Consider the following 14,344-nt stretch of genomic DNA (forward strand, 5'->3'; position numbering starts at 1 on the left):
AATTATATATTACATATTACACAGAATATGTATATTATATAGAATATGTACAATATATGTAGAATATGTATAGAAAACACACATATATAACATTCATATATGTGTGTATACACATATGTATTTATTTGCATATACATGTATGTGTTTATGTCTAGAGGATATACAGGTATATATTCTCACAGACATATGTAAAGCAGGCTCCAGGTATTTAGATAAATGAGAAGACATTAGAGTATCTTGAGGCTTGATGAAATTTGCTGTTTTGTTTATATTTTTTATCTTGAAAGCTCTTCCTTAGGGAAGCCTGAGGACAGTGCTGGATGGATCCTTTGTAGCTAGGGTCTGATCAGGACTAGGGGAGATGGAGCTGCCTAGGTGGGCTCTGTGCAGAGATAGTACACCCATCCCTGTTCAGTTTGAAAGTGCTGTTTGCAGACAAGATTTGAAGTTAAGCTCCATTGACGGTATTCAGCCTAGGATAACTGGGGATAGGGGACACATCGAAGGATGTCAGAGACAGGCCTCCCACGTCCAGGGAGGAAGAAACAGGAGAGATTTAAAGAGTCCTCCTGGTTACTTTAAAAAAATTAAATGATTTAAATTAGAAATGTAAGTAACTATTTAAAAAATCTCACCAGCAAAAAATTGATAATTTGTTTACAATGTAGATTATGCAAATTTAGAAAATCCATTTCAAACAAAGGACATCAGGGAACAGAGTTCCCTCTTTGCCCTTTAAAAATTCCCTAGATTCAAGTCAGGGCCTTCTAAACAGAATGTCAGATGTGGTATTATATTCTCAGGCCCCACCCTAGGCTTACTGAATTGATCCTCTTAGGATGAGATCCTGATATCTGCATTTTAAAAGCTCTCTGGGCAAGTCTGACATGTTATGCTCTGTACTCGGGAATGTTCTACCAGAGTAAAGATGTCTCTGCTTTGTGACTCTGATAAGTTAATACTTGGCCTATGAGAAGCACTGAGTAATTTTACGAGCATTCTAGAAAAGTGGGGTTGGGGGTTGGGGAGATGATATTGTTTCCAGACAGGCATGATTTCTATCTGTTTGTGTCTGTGAAGTTCTGCCTTCCATCTTCAGTATGGGGGTTGCGGTGTTGGGACTGCCCTTCTCCACCCCTTCCCGGCCTCCCTGATACCCCAGAGATTGTCCAGCCTCCATTTCTGAACACATGTCTGCCTTGAGCTCCTGTGTCTTTTTGGGCCCTGCTGAGCCAGGCCAGGCTGGAAGCTCCTTTTTAATCTAGTTATAGAATGAACCTGGAGCAAGTTCCAGAGACATGCCTCAGTTTCCATTCTAATCTGGTCCTGTCATCACTGAAGGCATCCAAAGGTTCAAAATTCACCTCTAGGCCTAAGGGCTCAACGTTCATGGCTTAGGTGATTTCCTCCATGCTCCCGGTTCACAGCCTTTCCCGCATTCCACCATCCATCTCCTCCCTAGCTCAGCAGCCTCACCCTGGGGCTGCAGGTGAGGGAAGGGGACCCCCAAGACAGAGACCACTCAGCTGCTTTTCTACCTCTAGCAAGAGCATGAGTCAGCCTCCTTTCACTTTGCAGCATCTCAACCAGATTTCCTTCCATCCTCATTATTCAACTTATTTGAATCTCATTTAGCTTCAAGTTGCTTCCACTGAAATTGTTAGGGCCTCCTTGCTGACTGTCAGGAATCTTTCTCTGGAGACGCTGGCAATGAGTGACTGGAAAATTGGGGCCACCAGTGAGGTGATTCCTAGCCTGTGTTTAGGAGACACTGAGACATGCAGTTGCCTTGGGTGATGAGGGTTACAGGAAGGAACATGCAGAGGGAAGAACTCCCACGGGAAGTGTTTGGAAGCTGGAAAGTCGTTGAGGATGCACTAGGGCTCTAATGACAGGGTTATCTTATTGCTCCCTGGCAGGTCAAGTCCATGAATCTCAAAAAGAACTTTGCAACATCAGATAGAATGACTCAGTTATTCTCTGTATGACTCAGGATCAAGCTTCCCAAGAGAAAGGATCTGCCTAGATTGGCTTTTGCTCTAGGCCACCTCAGTCTGCTAACCAGCCAATAGATGGGCCTCCTTTGAGCTAAGAGCCCACCTGTGGCCCATCAGCTATGACCAGGGAGTGTCAGGTGGGGTGCAGAGCACATCCTTGGAAGCAGGGCCACTGTCTTTCCACTGCTTCCTAGAAGCAGACCCCGAGGATTAGTGCGCAAGTGATTTATCAGGAAATGTTCCCCTGGAGAAACTCGTTGAGAAATGAGGAAATGAGATGTAGGAGACATCAGGAGGATCAGGGGCTATGGTATCAAGCGAAGTCCCCAGGAAGGTAACCGTGGTTCCATCCCAGAGGGGGAGCGCTGAAGACCGAGTGTCCCAGTCAGGACGAGGGACCTGGGCTGTGTATACCCATGAACTCATTAGTCTTTGGGTAAGGGTTGTCCTGAGGCACAAATTCCCAGACATTGCCAGCTTTTCTTATGCAGCCAAAGCATAAGGGAGATGGAAAGCCCACTGTTGCGGGGGAAAGCCCACTAAGCCTGTGGCCCAGAAACGGTCAAAGCACCAGAGGGTCTGTGGTTTGGAGCCCTAGTAGCACCTGTGGCAGCCATGTAAGGAATTTTCCTCTGCCAGCGTGCTGGGGTCAGGGCTGACACTGCGCTGAATGGAGTCTTCCTTATACTGCCTGCTTGTGATAACAGACGGAATTGCAAACTGAGGCCCAGTTTATAGAAGAAGCAGCCAGCAACCTACTACCTTTGTCTAGAGTGTGGCAGCTTCAGAAGGGGCTGCCTGAGGCTAACCTGGGTCAGACAAGGGCCAACTGAAAGCAGACTCAAGTTAACACTAGACAGACTCTGCTGTTTATGGTGTATTAACAAGAGATAAACTATTTTTAACCATGTCAACAAAAATAGATGAACTTTCTTATTAAATCACTGGAAAATGTTATTTCACATAGCTTATAGAAATACAGCACATCTCTCTGTAGCCAACTCCATTTTATTTCTACAAACTCTCAGCGGTTGAAAGAGCTACGAGATATTCCGTATAAACTGTGAACTTACCTGTGAGGAGTCCCTGGCTGACCTGACTTTTTCCTCTTCTGAACTCCTAAGAAGTAGGGTTCCTTTCTGATGGCTCTCATCATACAAGAGCCTGCCCCAGAGGGGTTCTGCTTGTGTCCCACCATATAGTAATCTCTTTAAAGATAAGAACAGGGGCCCACTCCCAGAACTGTAAGCATTTGACAGCTGGCTCTCTGCGAAAAATGTATGAATATATACAGACATAAGTTTATTATACATTCTAATGATATAAAGGATGTATAGCACACAATTTATAAATAATAACATGCACACTATTCTATTTTATAACTTCCATATAGTGAGTTAATTTTCACAGAATGCTTTTTTTGATTTTTGGTAAATGCTTATATCTCTGGGCCAACCTAACTGCAACAGAACAAGAGGAGTTCCAATCTGAATGTTGGTTGGTATTTTCATTTATGTTAATAAGGTAAAATAAAGATGTTTGTTGGGATGTCACTCAATGACATGAGTGACTTCTTTGCTGAATCAGACAATTATTTTCAAGTACTGAAAGAATATAGCTTCATTTTTTGGTGCTTGTCACAATTTAATGGCTACAGACATGAGAATCTTTTAAATTTAACCTGCATTATAGCATATTCTCCATCACTCTCTTGAGTCAGGACAATTAACAAAACAAATGTATCAAGCCTTGATTTGTAGCTTTTGATGATTTCTATGTTGAATAATCCATCACAGTTAACTTAAAATTGGGAAAGGATGCCATCGTTAGGTAATATTTCCACCATAAAAATGCAACAGATGAAAATAAAGTCAAGGATAAAGAAGTGTTGAGAAAGAAAAAAGTGATGGGTTTTGGTATTTATTACCATTGTTTTGACATCACTTATTTAATGATAAATGTATGTATTTTAGTTTTTAATAATGACTAATGACTGGCTTGCAAAATCCTTGCAAATTTGAAATGGACTTTTGCGAGCCAATATGATCAGTTTCAGCACACCCCTGACCGTCACCTGTCACAATTCATTGCCTTGCATGTTAAAGGCTAAATAATGTTTAGTGGTTGCACGTATGACCCTAGTGCAGTAACTTAGAGATGCTGACTCTCTGATGCTGATCAACATGTTTTATCTCCTTGGCAAAATTCTAACAACCTCCCTGTTGCAGCTGAGCTCAGAAGTTAATTTTTCTGAGCTAATAAAGGTCCTATTGGGATATGGTATCTCTGAGAAAAACCAGCCTGCTCAGACCATTAGTCTCTCTGCTTAACAATAGTATTTTAAAAAAATAATACAACCTCTGAAGAACCTTAGTGAGAATATTACAAAATAAATCCTAAAACGTCAAATCCATTAAGTAGCCTTGATATATTTCCCTTTTTAAAAAATACATAGTACGAAGTAAAATCCATAACTCGATACTATCCATAACCCAACATTTACCATTTTCTGACTGTAAACAACATTACACCAATTTTTTCCCCCCGTAAATATCCTGTTTATGTCTTTGTTTGTTTCTCCCTTTAGACTGTTAGGATCCTTACAGCACTAATATGAATCATTTTTGTTGTCAGTAATGATTAATTGATGACATTGGACTGTCAATAAATACCAGAACCTTCTAAATGGAACTTCCAGATTAAAATTCAGAAGAATCTCAGATCATATAAGAAAAGCCTTTAGGTCACAGAGAATGATTAATAGTCTAGCCATCTCAGCTGGTGGGGTAGTTACTGGTTAATTACTCCATAATGCACCTTACTCTTGATAACTCCTATCTGGATTGCTTTTCTTCTGGGAGGAAAGAGGAGCAGCCCCAGGACCAGCCTCTAAAGAAGTAGGTCTCATTCTACTTGATAGGCTAAATACTCCTAGCTCTTCCAGGAACACCCACAAGTGAGCATCTGAATTTGTCTATTTTCTGTAAAAGTCTTTCAAAAAACCATTTATTAATTCTCTTCCCTTCAGGCCAGGGAAGTGTGATTATCCCCATGTTATGAATAGATCTGACTGACCTGAGGTGATGTGGGGGTTTGCCCAATATCACATCATCAATGAGTGCTAGGGAGGGAAGCGGGCCCCTCCTTCTCCAAGTGTTCATTCACTCATGCATTCGTCTGACAAACAGGTACTGGGAGTACATTATGAACCAAGCCCAGTGGTGGGTGGTAAGGATAAAAAGGGAAATGGACGACAAGGATGCATGGCCGTTTGATGTAGGGGAAAGACCCTGGGCTTTGGGGTCAGACAAACCTAGGTTGGATCCAGTTCTCCAAATTCCTGGTTAATGTGACTGTGCTCTAGTTAAATAACCTATAAGTCCCTGTAAAAGGGAACCAATCACATTATTCATCTTGTGGGGTTATTGTGAGGGGTCACAGATAATACATATGAAGCTGGCACAAAACGAGTGCTTCAGAAACGGTTCCTGTGACTGAGCTGGAAGAACATGCCCTCGTGAGGGTCATCCTGTGACTGGGGAGACAAGATGTGAAGACATGACAATGAGATAATGGCTCTGATGGAAATATAAGGAAAGAGAGCCCTGTGGTACCCCAACATCATCTCCTAGACCAGGAGACCACAGGCATAAATGTGCCTTTGGGTATGTCAGTTATCCTGTGAAATCACAGCTCTTCTGCTATGCGAGGGAGCTGGAAGATGGTATCTAATCTTCACTGGATCTCTGTACCTTGGCCCCCCGGAGGTTCTCCCAGCAAAGTCTGCCCTGCAATTTCATGCTATGAAACAGTCTATTCAATGCAAACAGCTGACACCGATACACACCCTTATAAACAGCTTGGTAACATAACATAACAGCAATGAAGTTTTTCTGCACTGATATCACTTTAGTGCTGATATTATCATCCTGTTGCTGTGTATGATAAAATGCTAGGTGATTGCATCACACTCTGTCAAGTTTCCCAACTCCCCTCAGCAAAGCACTTTTCTGTAAATATCAGTGTTGTATTCTGCACATTCAGTCAATTTGGATTCTGTATCCAGCTCATAGACTGACATTTGCTGTGTCCAAAAGTACTGATTCTCAATATAGTACTCAAGGCAAGTGACACCACTGACACGGATTGTGCAAATTTGAGGAAAATGTCACAAAGCTGCTTCTAAGTAATTTCCAAGAACTGTGATGAAGAATGCATTTCAAGAAGACTTTATTCTACCATTTAGACTGCAACAAACATCTCTTTTACCTCTCTCACTCATTGGTGATTGGTATTTCCAATGTCCCTATATAAATCACCATAAAATGGAATTATGGAAGTAAAAAATTTAAGAAGGATCAAGCAGATTAGAGACCATTGGCTATGAAGGCAGTGTTTTCAACTTCCTTTTGCTAAACATTCTCCTCTTCCTCACACCCCATTGACTTCTTCCACCTCTCTTACCCTCTTTTCTGCTCTTCCTTTCATTAGTTTTTCATGAGCCACACTTTAACACACCACCATGTGTGTATGTTACACATGGACATAATTTTTTTCTTTCTCTCATTGAATATATTTTCCAGACACATTAATTCCAAACCAGTTTCCCAAACTGTGTTCCATGGGCACCAGCGTTGGTGGAGACCTTACCAAGTTCTATAAGCTTTTAAAACTCTGTGGTGGAATCCCGTGGGCTTGCAGACCTTCAAAGGACCTCACAAACTAGCAGTGGGCCACCATAGGCTATTTAAGTCCATGTTCTTGTGGTTCCACTGGACTTGGTGCTGACAGCAAACATCTTCCAGGACCCAGTCCTAAAGCCTTGAGGAGTTCACCTAAGCTCTCTTAGGCCAGCCATTGTACCTTGCTCTATGGGCCACTCATTCACCTTTCTAGGAGGCAGCTAAGTTATTCAGACTGCCTTATTAAAGGTGTTACCCTACAAAAGTTGACTGTAAAACCTCCCAGCAGGGAGCCTCTGCCCCAGTGCCTGCTTTGTTTGCTGCCCTCAGACTCAGATGGGTCAGTAGGACATTCCTCATGGGGGTGCAGATGAGTTGGAGGAGGTCATGGATGTAAAGGGTAGACCCTGGCATGGTGCAGTCATGTAAAGCTGCTTCTCCATGGTTGGGACTATGTTTCTGCCTTATGACTTATTTCAAGTTAATTGATTTATAGTAGTAAGGTAAAGAGCCTGGAAGTTACAACCAGGCAGACCTGGATTCAAAGCATGGCCCTTTCTCCTGCTGTCTGCATGGCCTTGGGAAAGCTACCTAACCTCTAAAAGCCTACATCACCTCACCTAGAAAATGGAAGTAAGGAAAGTGCATTCTTATTTTCTTACTGCATTTAAGAGGAATAAAAGGATGATGTATGTAAAGCCCTAGCATAAAATATGGCATATGGCACAGAGTGAGGGTTCATTAAATATTAACTATGATTTATATTATTGCACTGCAATACTGGTGTGTGTGTGTGTGTGTGTGTGTGTGTGTGCGCGCGTGCGCACAGATAAAAGAAGTTTACAGTCTATGGAATCAGATTGAAACATTAGCAAATAAATATAGCACCAAATGGATTATACTCTCCGTGCTATATGAACTAACATGGGGAAGGATAAATCAGTTTTGACAAATTAAATAAATAATGTTGTGGGGGTAGTGTTTTCCCTTGACATGAAAGAATGAGTAGCATTTATGAGGGCAAGGATGGGAGAAAGAGAACTCCAAGCCAAGGGAACAGTCTGAGCAAGTCACAGGTCAGAAGAACGACAGGACGTTTGGTCGGGGGCCCACTCCGAGGCTGGGGGGCTGGAGCAGGGCTGTGTTCCCGCATGTGTGAGCCATGGAGTGGGGAGGGCTGAAAAGCCAGACTGGGGCCAGAGCACAGGGGCCCTTGGATGCCAGTCGAAAGGGTTTTGACTTGTAGAAACCCTGAGGGACCAGTAAAGGATTCTGAGCAGGATGATAAGGCGGCTGGCTGTGTCTCTGGACCTCTGCTTCCAAGTGAATGCCGAGGCGTCTCCTCTGCAGCAGTCCCACCAGGGCCCCGGTTCCTGCCCTCATATGGCACTTGGCAGAGGACCATTCATGCGACATCAAATAAACACATATGGGGTTACTGTCAGAAGCTTTGGATTTTATGAACGTTGGAGCCCTGTATAAATTCCAGGGGATTTCCTCTCACCTTTCACATCATGGTTTGGCACCACAAACAGTCTGGTTTTCAACCTTTCAGTAAAGTTTGTGAGCTCCATTGTAAGGGAGGTTTTTTTTTTGCCTGTGGGAAGTTGTCAGGGGCAGAGTGTACCTATTCAGAGGTGTGGATACATCCTTCAGTGCCAGGTACCAGGTTACCTGCTGAATATTTCATGGTGAGCAAAACAGACCTGGTGCCTACATAACCCTCCACCACCCACAGCCTGGAAGGGAACTCAGCTGTTAATTAAATAATTATACAAATAAATAACTGGGAACTGTGATAAATGCCATGAAGGTAAGGAGCTGGGGAGTATAGCAGGGTGACCTAACTGAGTGTGGGTGATCTCTCTAGGGCAGTGACCTCTGAGGGGAAAAAAGTGGTCCAAGCAGAGGGAAAAGCATGTGCAAAGGGCCCTGAGGTGGGGCATAGCTCAGAGCATTGGAAACCCTGAAGAAAGTCCTGTGTGGCTACATACAGCAAGGAAGAGAGAGGCACAGGATGTGGTCAACAGAGTAGGAGGGATGCCACCATTCAGGACACTGGCTGTGTTAGGGAGCATGGGTGGTATTTCAAGGACAATGGGGAGCTGTGATGGTATCTGATTTGCATTTTTGAAAGATCACTCTGGCTGCAGTAGTGGAGAAAAGTTTAGAGACTGGACCCCCAGTCAGGAATCCAGGAGAGAAGTGTGGCATCTTCAGCCAGGAAGATGAAGTTGGGGACTGAGAGAAATGGACACATTTAAGCTGTCTTTTGGAGATAGAGTCGTCAGGAGCTGGTGATGGACTGGAGTAGGGATGAGGGAGAAAGGGGCCTCAGTGAGGACTCTGAAGTTTTGTCTGAGCAGCCGATGGCTCTGCTGATGGAAAACGGCAGCTGTGCTCTGGGCAGTAGGACACTCGTGAGACTGACACACACTCCCTACGGCTGGGGATCTTAGCCAGGGTCTGAGAGCAAGGCTGCACCCGAGAAACCTAAAGCCAGACCCAGGTGTTCAGTATAACTGAAGGTCTGGTGAGAATGACCGGTGGGAACTGGAGTAATCAGAGAGCTTCTGCAGAGAGGAGGGAGCAGATGGCAAGGAGGGCATGGAGCCTGAGTGTGAGGACCGGCATGGACCGGGCCACAGAGTGGCAGGCACAATGGCTGCGGCCAGGTCAGAGGGCAATGGAGGGGCCAGCCTGCATCCCAGCCCCTCTGCCACTGGGCCTTTGTTTCGGCTGCCTCTGCAGTGCCCTTCCTCACTCACGCTTCAGTTTCTCCATAGCAAAGCAGAGCTGGGTCCATGGCGCCCTCACTGTGCCCTATCTGATGTCACCCATGACGCCCGGAACAGGTGGCCTGGCTCACAGACTCACGCATTTTTCTCCTTTTCCAAGCTTGGCGGCTCCTTTAGGGCCAGGACATGTGTACTTTGTTCTCTTCTCCCCAGGGCCTGGCACATGGTACCAGACACTTACAAGTAACACTTGAGTGAATGAATGAGAGATTTCCAGCCTGTGCTTTTTTCCTAGCTGGGAATGAGGAAGCAGAGGGTCAAAGGGCCTTCAATGTTTTACTTGAACATTGGGTCCCTGCTGCATATAAGGATATCGTGCTAAACACTACAGGACATAATTTGGATGAATGAGATGTTTGCCCAACCTGGAGAGCTTACATCCAGGCAAGACATAGTGGAGGGTGGTGGGCACAGGTTGTCCTGTACAGAGTGTGTCAAACCAGGCTGAACACTGGCTCAGAGGTATAGACATGGAGGCTTGACTCCTTGGGCACAGGGGTAAGGGTAGTCATGAGATAGGCAGGAGACCAAGGGCATATACCATTTACTTAGGGATTTGACAGGGAAAGGAAGGAGGGTGTAGGTCAATAACGTGATGTAGGAAAGCTTAGTGGTTTAATTTAATAACAGCAAAGGTTGGTATATGTCAGGAGATGGGAGGGAAGGTCTCTAGGGAGGAAGACAAGTGGAAGGTGCTGGAGAGTAAAAGAAATACTTTGGATATTAGGAGGTTGGGTGCAATGTGGATCTGAGTGAATGTTCATGAGGTATCCCTTTTCTAAGGAGAAGGGTGTGAGAAAGAGAAGGATGGGGGTAGTAAGGGATGCGGGAGATGACTTTGTTTTTATATAGTTGGGGGCTGAGTTTTTCAGTCACTGTGAGTCTTGGGCATCTAGATATGAAATGGGAGATTTAGGAGAGATGGTCCTTTGTGAATTTGGGAGATGCACAGAGCTGAGTAAACAGATTTCTGAAACATAGCATCAACGCTTAGACTGACTGAATGGCACTGATGTGTAGTGAGCACCCTACGCTAACTGGTAGCACACTTTATAGTTTGGGAGGTGCACTAGAGGAGCAGGCTGTGGACATGAGTCAGCTGCGAGGATGGCAAAGGTGGGTGGGAATGGAGGGGTGAAGACGGATAGACCCACACTTGGTTTCTGGTGAGGAAGAAGAGCTGGGAAGTAAGTGGATAATAGCAACCTTGATGAAGAGTTGAGGGTTGAGTGATGGGAAGCCCCAGAGGGACTGGAGAGTAGGTCTAGTGATTTAGGGCAGGGATATGAAAATGTAGCAGGTGAGGAAGTTAGAAATTAAATACAGCATCAAGCAGTGTGCTCCTAGATAAATTTTCAGGCAGGCAAAATCTTTTTTATTGCTTCTCCACTTCCATACATCTGACGATCTCCTATCCCACTGATCATCACACATTTAACAAATACTGACCGAGCACCTCCTTTGCAGCAGGTGCTAAGCCACATACTGAAGATTCAGTGATGAGCAGAAACAGACTACTCTCTGAGTTTGTGCAGCTGCTCAGAAAAATGAGGTTAAAGAGCTGAATGCAGATTTCTTTTCTTTATTCTTTTTAGAAACAGGGAAAAATAAGCATTGGAGGAGGTCTCCATAGTAAAAAAAAAGCTGGAGGGTGAGACAACTAACCTCTTAATTTTGGCAAAGACTTGATAATCCAAACAATCTTTTAGGGGAGGGTAACTAAATTATTTTTTTAAAATCATTCAGTTTTTTCTGTGGAAACCAGAGTTGACCAATGTAACCCGGCATTTTAATCAGGAGGTTTTAAAATTTCACTGACTCAACATTATTATTCACAAGACCACATTCTGCTGTCATTTCACCTGTTTAATTTTAAATCAGCCATTGAATGAACTTGATAAACTTGATATTCAATTAGAATTGATATTGGGCATTTTGATATGTGTAAAACACAAAGACTGTGTCATCTTTAAGGAGTTTGCAAGCAAGTAAATCTATTTTAGGACTTGCTGGCCTTTTGGCTGGTAGCACTTACTGGTAGCCTTTCAGACCCATGGTAACATTTATGGTGTTTACCGTCTACAGGTCCACCCAGAATTCTGAGAATTAATATAAAAAGCAACATGCTGTGCATGAGAAAAAATAATTTAAAAAAAGGTAGTTCAGGGCAAAATGTTTCTCAGGCTTGAAATAGAAAGTGTTGCTGGGAAGGGAAATAGGAGCACAGGACAGAGTTGGGACAGGAGCAGTCCCTGTGTGGGGTCTGGGAGCAGGCTTGTCTTGTCTAGTCCTGTGGCCAGGCTAATGAGTAGTTTCTGATCACTGAATGTTGTCTGTGGTTTTCCTATGTGGGGAAAATATTCTGGGCTCGTCTCCATTGTCAGAGTGCAATGTCGATTAATGTAAAACCCGAGGTAGCATTCCAGCTTTTCTAGTTTAGGTTCCTATGAGCTCAGCTGGCCTGAATTAGCCTCTAAGAAACCCGGAAAACAGAACCACATTTTTGAATTGGCAAAGCTGAGGCTCCCAACCTGTAGTGACTTCCCTAAAGTCTGGTAGGGGCTGGTCTGAACACTGGGTCAGAGGTATAGACATGGAGGCTTGACTCCTTGGGCACTGGGGTAAGGGTAGTCATGAGATAGGCAGGAGGCCATGGGCAGGTCTCACTGCAAAACCCTTTGGTGGAGTGTCATCATACAGGGGTACCCAGACAAACCAAGAATGATTTTAGCATTAATAGTAACTCTGTGACCAAGAGTGATTTTCTTTAGCATTAACAGTAACTCTATGAATTCTCCTGCTGTTCACACATTTAGACTGCTGCCTCTTGGACAGAATGCCTTGAAGTTGGACCAATCTGAGTTTTAGTACTAGCTCTGCCACTTGCCGTTTGGGTGACCTTGCCCAAGTCAATTAAATCTCCAAGCTTGAGTTTCCTCATGTAAAATTTAAACTCTTTCCACTCGGTTGTAAAGAGGCTGCAGGGATGAACAGAGATGCATGTAAAAGTGGCTCAGTGCCTGGATGAAACAGTAAAGACTACTGTTTACGGAAATATTTGCTGAAGAGTGAGAGAGAAAGCCCCAAATCTTTTCCTTAGAGGGAGGATTGTCACTAGATAATCCCACCATGGAAGAAGCTCTGCTGAACAGAAGACAGGTGTGAATGTGGGAGCTTGTCAGCATCCCGCGCCTAGGAATGGGCCTCCAAGGTCTTCTTAGCTGGAAGAGTTCCGAGTCAGGTTCAGGGGAATCACCGCTGCCTCTCCTTTGGGTTGTCTTTCACCCCTTTCACCTCCGGGAGGTGCCGGGCTCCCCGGGAGCCGTGGTTACTAAGGGCAAGAGCGTCCATGGCAACCGCAGCCCGCCGGATTCCCTCTGTTCCTCCAGCGCCCGCCTCTCCTCCCCCGGCCAATCAGCTCCCAGCAAGCCGGCAGGGGGCGGTGGTTGAATGGTTCGCGGGTGCTGACGTCACAGGCGGGCGAGGCGGGGCCAAGGCCAGACCTGCTGTGGGGCAAGCCTCAGCGGGCGGTAGGTGGTGAGGCTGCGACCCTCGCTGCCCATCGCCCCTACCCCGCCGCTCACCCGGCCACCGCATACAGGTGAGTGACTCGGAGGCTCCTGCCTGCGGCCCGGACGACCTTCTAGGGTCCAGTGTCCCCAATCCGGGCTCCAACGTCTGACCTCAGAACTCGCGGGGGGAGGCCCTTGAAAGCCTGGGATTCCTCCCTGATCTACACTTCCCTGCTCCACCCCTCAGATAAAACCACGCAAACCCACAGGCACCCGCTCCCGACTCCCCCTCCCACCTCGCCATGTATTCGTAATTTACATGTCTGATGCTTTTCAAGGACTGAAAAGTTACTTCTACATGAGGAATGGAACAGGAAAGGGGCTCGAATCCCAACCTATGCTAACTCCTATCATTTCCTATACCCGTTAGCAGTGTCGTGCTTTCCCTCTTGTCCCCAAACACTGCTCCTGCTCTTCCTGTCTCATCAGCCAGGTGCAGCTGAGGGGAGGGTTGAATACATCATCACCTGGCTGTTCAGACAGTTCCTGAGATTCCTGACCAGACAGGTGGTGTCCTGTGGCCTGTAGCCATGTCTGTTTAACTCTGACGGTGAAGCTCTCCTTGAATTTTGACAGTTTACTTCAAGTCCCCTTATATTTTCTCCCTGTATGCTTATGATGGTGTAAACAAATAAATATATTAGAGATGGGTAAAATTAGTCACAAAATGTGTGTGTGTGAAAAACAAGCAAATTGTTTCTCTAATGGGCAAAGTGATTTGAGGTATTTGATAAAGTATTCTACTTTTTTCTTTTTGAAATAAATTATTTCACACAATAAGTAGTGTGTTCAAACATCCATGTACCCATACCTCACTTAAAAACAAAACAAAACAAAGACAAACCAACAACTGTTATAGGCAGGGGTGTCCTATGCACCCCTTGGGACCCCCATCCTCTCTCTAGCTTCCCACCTATTGCCACCTACCAGAATTTGGTGTTTATTTATACTCATCATTTTTTTTGGTATCATTAATCTACAATTACATGAGCAAGGTTATGGTTACTACACTCCCCCAATTATCAAGTCCCCACCACATACCCCATTACAGTCACTGTCCATTAGCATAGTAAGATGCTGTAGAATCACTACTTGTCTGCTCTGTGTTGCACAGCCCTCCCTGTGCCTCCCCCCACTTTATACATACTACTAGTAATGCCCCCTTTCTTTTCCCTCCCCCTTATCCCTCCCTTCCCACCCACCTTCCCAGTCCCTTTCCCTTTGGTAACTGTTAGTCCATTCTTGGGTTCTGTGATTCTGCTGCTGTTTTGTTCCTTCAGTTTTTGCTTTGTTCT

The 14,344-nt window shown here is 44.8% G+C and overlaps 1 protein-coding gene across 1 annotated transcript in view; it reads left to right on the forward strand.

The window, feature by feature from the left end:
• The first annotated feature begins 12,958 nt into the window (after positions 1-12,958).
• Positions 12,959-14,344, forward strand: part of TEKT3 (tektin 3) — a 46,565-nt gene continuing 45,179 nt past the window's right edge. Inside the window, exon 1 of the mRNA XM_036925843.2 lies at positions 12,959-13,078. The gene's annotated coding sequence lies outside the window, so the exon portion shown is untranslated. The remainder of the gene's footprint in view (positions 13,079-14,344) is intronic.

Source organism: Manis pentadactyla, chromosome 4 (genome assembly GCF_030020395.1).
Source record: "Manis pentadactyla isolate mManPen7 chromosome 4, mManPen7.hap1, whole genome shotgun sequence".
NCBI classification, from domain to species: Eukaryota; Metazoa; Chordata; class Mammalia; order Pholidota; family Manidae; genus Manis; species Manis pentadactyla.